This window comes from Echinops telfairi, unplaced genomic scaffold, assembly GCF_000313985.2.
Source record: "Echinops telfairi isolate 266 unplaced genomic scaffold, ASM31398v2 ScPeMD7_7;HRSCAF=31, whole genome shotgun sequence".
Taxonomy (NCBI): domain Eukaryota; kingdom Metazoa; phylum Chordata; class Mammalia; order Afrosoricida; family Tenrecidae; genus Echinops; species Echinops telfairi.
This window is the reverse complement of record NW_022103904.1, coordinates 8289517-8298033: the sequence shown is the minus strand read 5'-3', so window position 1 is coordinate 8298033 and position 8517 is coordinate 8289517. Positions and strand designations below refer to the sequence as shown.

Sequence of the window (8517 nt, the reverse complement as noted above, 5' to 3'; positions counted from 1 at the left end):
GCAGGGCACAACTGCCCGTGTGGGTTTCCGAGACTGCAAGGCTTCTCAGGAGTAGAAAGCCTCGTCTGTCCTCCTCCGAGTGGCTGTAGGTTTTGAACTGCTGACTTTGAGGTTTGCAGCCCAGTGTGTAACCATTATGCCTTCACAAAACCGAAGCATACAGAAGGAGCATGATGATTTTATAAAGGGCAGTGAAGATAGAAACTTTACTAAAAGTCGAATCTCAGTGTTAAACAGATTTATTTGTTCATGAAATTTGAATTTTCTCGTAGTTAAACATTATTATGTTCAAGCCCCTTACAAAGAGCAGTGCTGCGAGGATGTAATTAAAAAGTATGCTTCTAGCCAAGGAAGCTTAATATTTTTAATTTCAAACAAGAGAAAAATATGTCCTTTTGTGTTCAGAGACTTAAAAAACAAAAAGTTTTCCTTTTCTGGGGTAGAGTCACAAGGTTAATGCACTTGGCCGCTAAGCATAATCTTGGAGTTTGGAGTCCACTCTGAGGCCCCTGGTTACCTACTTCCCCCAAAATCACCATTGACAATCCAGGGCTGCACCTTCTACTCTGACACATGTGGGGTCACCAACAGTCAGACTAAATTGTAAGGCAACCATTGTACTGATCTCGGGGTTCAGAGTGTGTGTGTGTGTGTATGTGTACAGAGTGTAAGCATTCAGCATTGTAAATTAAAAGTACAGTCTTCCTTTCAGAGTTTTAAGACAGAAACAGTATGATTTTGAAGCTAGATGAGGAGACTAACTGCTACAGGGACACCGGCTGGTGGGATTACTCTACAGGGAAACTACCCGTTAGCTCTCCTCCGCCCTCGTGGCAGGACGTTCATGCCGATGACGGAAAGGTCTGGGTATCTGAGATAATTTAGTTTCGACAACTCTCATCTGGAGGTGCATGCTGTCACTTCGAAGATCGGTGCACGAGAGGGTCTAGTTCACTATCTTTGGAGAGACTGCATCATTGTTCTCCACCCGCCCGCTCTTGTTCATGCCGATGCCTCTGGGGAGCGGGAAAGTGGGACTTTTGCTGGGTGTCCCTTTGGGAAAGCCACGGCTGAGAGCAGAACCCCAAGGGAAAGTCATTTGCTCGGTCTCCCTCCTCCTCGGTCTGAACAGGGAGGTCGTCCTAGGGAAGGTAGGTCACCTGCAACCTGACTGTCCCACTGACCACCGTTCCTGTCCTCCCCTCCACACACACACAGTTCTCTGTGCCAGCGCCCAGTTACCAGTGTGCTTCACGTTTTCTTTTGATTTGTGTATTTTTGGTAGGAGCTTTGTTGTGGTGTAGTTCACACAGTATATAATTCACTGTACTCCACTGGTTTTTAGTTTATTCACGGAGCTGTCTAACTTTCCCTACAGTTAATTTTAGAACGTTTTCTTCATCTCCCCTACCCGTCCCTCCACAATCGCTAATCTACTTTATGTTCCTACAGATTTCCTGTGTAGACATTCATTTGGTGGAATTATGCAATGTGTGGTCTTTTGTAACTATAACTGGTTTTCACTTAACATAATGCTTTCAGTGTTTATCCATGTTGTGGTGTATATATCAGTATTTCACTCATTGCTGTACACTTTCATTCTTAAATATTAATTATGATAGAGAAATGACTGCAATAGGAAAATTGTCCAGTTACCTTGATGGCATTTGTGGGGAAGGGCAGGTGTGTGTGTGTATGTGCATGTGTGCGTGTGGTATTTTAGGCTAGTTAATTTCCTTGCTCTAAATACAGCGTTTTGAAACCCTGGATCCAAACAAGATATTTAATTTATTGGAAAAATTTGCCTTTCTCACATGTAAGAGAGAACAATTAAGTAATAAATATATTGGTGCTTACAAACAGGATGTGAAAACCTGTCAGACAGACTCTATGTACTTCTTATTAATAAGAAGCATATTTTTGTTTTTTCTTATTCTTAATTTTTAAAATATACCAATCAGGAATAGGAAAATGTTTTATAAAGAGAACCATGTTTTATATGCCTCTAGAGTGCTTTTGCTGCTTCCGTGTGTCTATAGCTCTATCAGGGTACTGAAAGATAATATTATATTCTTATTAAGCAGAGGGAATGGAAACCAGCATTTTGTGAAGTCTTCGGGCAGTCTCCTTCCCCAGCAGACTGTTACAGCTTTTCAAATGCTCTGTGCGGAAGATTGACGGGTGCCATCCAAACAATTTAAATTATCTTATTTATCTAAAAGTAAAGTGCGTATTGATTTATATAAGGCCCGCTTCAACCCTGTTAGTCCGTGATTCACACTTTTTTCTATCTGCTAGAGAAGACTTCAGGAAGCCAATCACAATGTGTCCCTAATATAATCTGTAGCATGACAGGCATCAAACCTTTCAAAAATGTTCCACATATCAAATGATGCACAAAACAAGTCAGGTGCCTTATTACGGCTGGAAGTTTTGGGGAAGACTTGAGGGGTAATTTTTCTTTGGGGCAAAGCATTTCTACGTCAGTTCCCAAATCAGTTTTCATGAAAGTAAATTACGCTTAATGTAAATATGGCAAGATTCAAAATCATTTTCCCCTTGCTTGCTCTTTCAGTAATGTCTGTGGACTCTAAGGTAAGAAGATGACCATAGCTTCATTACCTAAAGTCCAGAAGCAAAATGAAAATGGAGCTTTCTTAATAGCATATAATAATAAACTGGCTTGCGCCTAAACAGAAAGCTTCCTGAGTATATTTCCTCAGCAAATCTATAAATTTCAAATTCGAATTCTCTTAACTAATGGTATTAACTTTGGCCCGCGCACCAATGTGGAGAGATAGAGAAACTGTCAAACTGTTCTACAGGGATTTTAAACGGAGAAGCTCTTTCGTACGCGGATTGCCCGGTCTTTCTTGTGGGGTACCTATGGGTGGATTTGACCCTCCCATCTTTCAGTCAGTTGCTGAGCACTTAGATATTTTTGCCACCCAGGGACTCTCCTAAAATGCAGTAGATGGAGTCCTATCTCCAGTAGCAGGCTACCTATCAGGTATGCCCGTGGGCCGAATTCACTTGTACGTGTCGTCAGAAAGCCTAGCCTCTAGGCAGAGGGCCTTAGAACCAGTTAGTGTTAGGGAAAGGAGGCCATCCAATGAGGAAAGGCTACAACAGAAGCCAGTACACCTGGAGACACTTGTCCCTTCCCCTGCCGCCAGCTCCAACCCACTGCAGGGGCTACATTCAAGACAGGGTGACAATGGCGGCAGGTCCAAACGGTTCAGCGCTGCCAGTTCTCTCGAGCTGTGTGCCCAGCTGGTGATGACAGGGATGCGCTGAACTTGTTATCAGATCAGTGGATGCTGATGGATGGCCATCAGTCACTCAAAATGTCTGGGGGCGGGGAGGGGGCCAGGGTGCAGACTCTCCTTATGATTTGGTCAGTGGAGAGAAGGGGGAATTGGCAAGAAATTGACAAGGGCAGTGACTGGGGAAATTCAATGTTTATTTCTACCTGGTCCAAGGTCACCTAGCTTTGTCTCTGGGATCATACACGTCTACCAGTTCAAGTGGAGAGCATCCAGTGCAGATAAGACTGCAGGCCCACCACCCTAGTCTCGTCTTCACCCAGGGAGAGAGAGGGGAAAGAACCGGCACTTGGCAGCTGAGGCGACGTCTCCTGTAGAAAGGCCAGCGTCGTGGGGTTCCTCCCTTTTCGGGCCTCTCGGGGTAAACCTGAATCCCATCGAAAAGGCTTTTGTCATTTCCTGAGTTTGCACCTGGATGAAGACCACATGTTCTGTTTCTCTTCAACGAGACTTTAGAGACTAGGAGGGTGCATGAGCCTGGAAAATGGGGAAAATGAAGCATTTCTTTCATTAGCAGCAAAACAGGAGTCCATGAGGGGCTTCGCACAGCCTTCCATTGGCTTCGCTATTTCACCTTCTGTCTTAGCTGTCTCTGTCGGCAAAAAATGCTGAGCATAAGCCACAACCAGTAACTGGAAAGAAATACGGAGACATGGCTATGTGAATTTCTTAGAACGTTTTACATGTCGTGAAATAATCTTTGAGTTATATATAATATGCATTATATATTATGTGTAAATATGGTTATGCATATCTATATTTGTGCAATGACTTAAGACTATGAAAACATCTCTTAGCGCACAGGCTCTCCATTGACAAGTGGCAGCCAGATTAGGCCTCAGAGCCAGAGTTTGCTGATCCTGAACTTTCACTGTCAGGTTAACTCTCAAGCCTGAGAAAGTAAAGTTAGAAGCAGGTGCCAGGGAAAATAAAAGGGATAAAAAGCAGGTCCCTGGACCAAAATGGGGGCCCATTAGGGGACAGGGTGCAGCCAGACAAACTTTAATGAGGGTATCATTTTGTAGGACCGGGTAGGTCTGAGGGAGCAGACAGTCTGTCCTCATCCAAACTCAGGACCACTGAGAAGCGTGTAATGTGCAGTAACTTCCAAATCCTCAACCGCACGAGCCTGTGTGAGGTTGGCCTGGAGTCCAATGGGTGTGTGTTTACTTGTGACTTCAGTAAAAAATCTGACATTCTAACAGTAAAACGTTAATCAAATTTATAAATAATTTAATTGGAAGGAAAATAACACATGATTAAATTCCAAACTAATCCAACACAAAGATGTGCAATTTGCCAGAGGCCCAAGCACCAGAAAGAGATCGATGGTATGAATTACAGGCATTCTATGCCAACTCTCCCAGGGCAACGGATGAACTTTCCTTGTCTGGATAGAAGGGGTGCTCGTGAAAAAGCTGTGTCCACCCACGGAGCTTCCCAAGGCATCCATTCGTTGCGTTTTCTAACTGGGACTATGAGTCTTTGCATCAGGAAGACTGACAAAATAAGCCACGTTATCTCAGGGACCCACTGCTAAGCTACTGCACTGACAGCGCAAGATCGGTTCTACAGCAACATGAGCCAAGACCCAACGCTCTCATCCCTGCCACCCTGCCTGGGCTTCTGGGAGCCCAGAGACGGAGGGAGAAGTCCTTCTACGTGGCTTTCTAAGGAGGAAAGAACATGTGCATCTTCTTTCTTTTGAGGAGTTTTGGAGAGTCAGCACTTCATGGCAACCAAGGAGGTTCAAGAGCTGCAGGGTGAAAGGAAAATAGGGAAAACCAAGCATTTCTTTCATTAGCAGCGACACAGGAGTCCGTGAGGGGCTTCGCACAGCCTTCCATTGGCTTCGCTATTTCACCTTGAGCTGCCTATCCCTCACCCTTCAGATGAAACGCAAGCCTGCGGTGAACCAGCCCAGGACGCTCCCAGGTCTCCATAGAAGCTGCTCGGCAAGCAGCCCGTCAACCAGGGAAGCATACCTCTGCTCTTTCCTTCGGCCAGGCTCTCTCCTGCGTCCCACCCAGAAATCACAGCAGTTCTCCACGTGGGGCAGGATGCCCTGGTGTGAGTGCGTTCCTCTGAGGAGACACCGGGGCTCCGTTCAGAGTGTGCATCGCTGCCCAACCCCTGCCTGGGGAAGACATTCATCGGCCTGTGACAGTCAGAGGGTTCTTGCATGAATCTGTTCGCTCTTTCAGTTAGCCCGTCCCACAACACCGAGAAGGGAAAGTCCTCGCACTGCTGTAATGAACGTATCACCCTCCAAGCACACCCCAAAACAGCAAAGGCAGCAAATGTAGCACTTTAACCTTCAGCACAATTTTCAGGTACTCCCCTGTGCACATACATGTCACGCCAGCCTCTCTGTCACTACCTACCCCAGCTCAGATAACAAAGGAACTTTTCCACCCATTTAAAAGGTTTACACCAAGCAGCACTGCCAAGTTTTTCACAGCACAAAGTACTGTGAACAAGCAGGGCAGTGAATTATGGGTGTAGCGGCATTCTTTCACATATAGAAAAAACTACAGAGACCTACACACAGGCATTTGCTTATCGCCTTAATAGAAAGCCTGGAGTCCCAGGTGGAGCCTGCCATTAACGCACCCGCTGTTAGCCAAGAGACTGGCAGTTCAGGTCCTCCCAGGGGCGCCTGCAAGGAATTGGCTTGCAGTCTACCCCTAAACCAACTGTCCCGGCCATCGGGCAGTCTGGAGCAGTTCTACCCTGGCCCATGTGCTTTCCAGGAGTAAGGGTGGCTTGATGGCAACGGGTTTGGGAAAGAGCACAACTCCTAAGTGAACCCCCAAGCAAGAGGCCTTGCCGGATGATGCTCGCTGCTCACTTGGCTCATTGGGGAGTCCTTGGCTGAAGGCTGGCGACCCTCGTTTTATGCTGTGTATTTCTCATCGCCCCCAGCGTGACATTTCTCTTTCCTCGGTCCTCTAGTGTGGCATTCTTTCATAACATGATGGCTTTAAGAGGCAGCATGAGTCAGAATTGACTGGTTTTGTGGTTTGCTGGTTTTCCAGGGGGCTCCTGGCAAACTGGCCCCAGTCTGGCGACCTCAGTGGTGTCCACTAAGTCCATGGGAGACTCGGGCTTTCCCACCATGGCGAGCAGACGCAGTGACTGTGTCATTTGTGCCTGCCTGGCCCGGGCCATTTCCCTCCGAGTCTTTGCTCTTTGCCTCCAAGGCCCTGCCACCAACAAAGGATAGACGGTCCATTCTGACTGATAGAGCCCTGTGAGCAGTTTCACTGCGCCACCCCACCGGGTTTCTGAGCCTGGGTCGTTCCCCTCAGAGTGGCTGGTAGGTTTGAACCACCAACATGATAGCTAGAGACCCAGTGCCTAGCCCACGGTGTTACCGGAGCTCCTTTCTTCTGCCATAGGGGCAGTGCCCCACCACCTCACACCCCACCCAGCTGTGCCCCCCAAGACCACGTGGGCTCCACTCATCCTTCCCTCCTCCTTTCCATGCATTTCAGTCTAGAGACTGATGCGATCCTGGACGCGCCACTTTGATTTACAGACCCCTGTTATAAGTTTTTCTAAAACCCTGTTATTTCCTTTCATAACACTTATCACCACTATAATTGTATAGTAATTTACGTAATTACCCGTTTCCCCCCCAGTAGGCTATAATTTCCTTAGGGCAGCAATCGTGTCTGTCTGATTCCCCGGCACAGGGCCTCGCCCGGCGCAGCGGGCAGCTCCTACTTACTGGTAAATAAGCGGAGGAGCCCTTTCAGCCCCCGGCAAGTGGGGGTGTGCGCCTGGCGATCTTTTCAACCCTTGTGACTGCTTGGTCTACGTTAGGGGAAAGTGACAACACGCCTGGCGGTGTATTCCGATTGTGGGCGAAGAAAGCGGAGCAGAAACGCCAGCATCCACTTGTCTTCCCTCCCCTGTGGCCGCGGCGTCCTCCACATGGTCACACCAGTTCAGATAGTTACCGTTAGTGACTGAGCCTATCAGGCTGGAAAGATGTGGCGCCGACGGCACACACATGGTAATTCAGTGTTCCATCCTTCGCTCCCTCACTGCCCCCTTCTTTTTCTGCTCTCTCCCACCCATGTCACCGGGAGCCCGCTTGTTGTTTCAGGACTTCTGGAAGGACTGCGGTTGCCTTTCTGTGTACTAGGAGCCGCCGGTGGACTCCTTCCTGCCCACCAGGCTTTCAGGAAGTTGCTCTGGGAGAGGAGAGTGCACACTGATAATGATTATTTTCTCTGCTCGCATCCAGTTTTCAACTCTAGGAACAAGAACAAAGTTCATTATTTTTACTAGTGGTGGGCCACCTAGTGGAGCAATTTGGAACTGCAGGTGGTGACTGAGGGATTACCCCCCGAGGGGGTGGGGGGACACGTGTATCTTTCTCTTATTGCATGTCATTTTTTGAGTGATGCATTTCTATGCATTTCTATTGGTGTTTAAGCATGTACTTGTTTACGTGTTAAGTTACTACCTGCTAGTTGCCGTCAGAGGCTGCTGGCTCTGTGGGTTAGGCGTTGGGTCGGGCCGCGGTCCCAATAGGCCAGCATTCCACACCCACCAGCTGCTCCCAGGCCGAGGCTGCCTGCTAGTGGGCAGTGAGTGGGCTTGGTTCATTGTTGGAGTTGCTACCGCCGTCATCCAATCAACTCCAGACCAGGGCGATGCCATGAGTGTCGGAGGAAGGGTGTGTGCCATAAGCTGCCCAGAGGTGACCTTTTCGGAGGTAGATAGCCAGTCTTTTCTTCCTAGGTGCTTCCAGGTAGACCAGCATCGCCAAAGCTTGGGTTGGTAGCTGAGAGCATTAACTGCTCACACCACCGACCCCAAAGCTGATACAGTGTACAGTGAGCAGAGCATAAAAACGGTAGTACCAGCCTAGACCGCAGGTGTCCTGAACGCATACCCTTGGCTTCCTCTGGTGCCACTGTTGGTTTCCCATGTCTACTCACTTTGAGGGTGCTAGTTAGTGCTAGGAAGCCAAGGAGCTATATTAAAAACAATTCAAGGAGTCTGACGGAGGGAAGATCATCTTCATTTAAAAATGTACTCTTAGAGTTGGATGGCCATCAGAAGCCTGCTGTTCCGTTTTCTTATTTCGCATATGAAGAAAACACCGATGCGGTAAGACTAAATGATTGATTTGCTGACAATCACTTAGTTTTTTAATTCTGAACCTAGTTATTTT

At 47.6% G+C, this 8517-nt stretch overlaps 1 protein-coding gene across 1 annotated transcript in view; it reads left to right on the top strand.

The window, feature by feature from the left end:
• Positions 1-8517, top strand: part of GLI3 (GLI family zinc finger 3) — a 324180-nt gene that overhangs the window by 300086 nt on the left and 15577 nt on the right. The window lies entirely within an intron of this gene.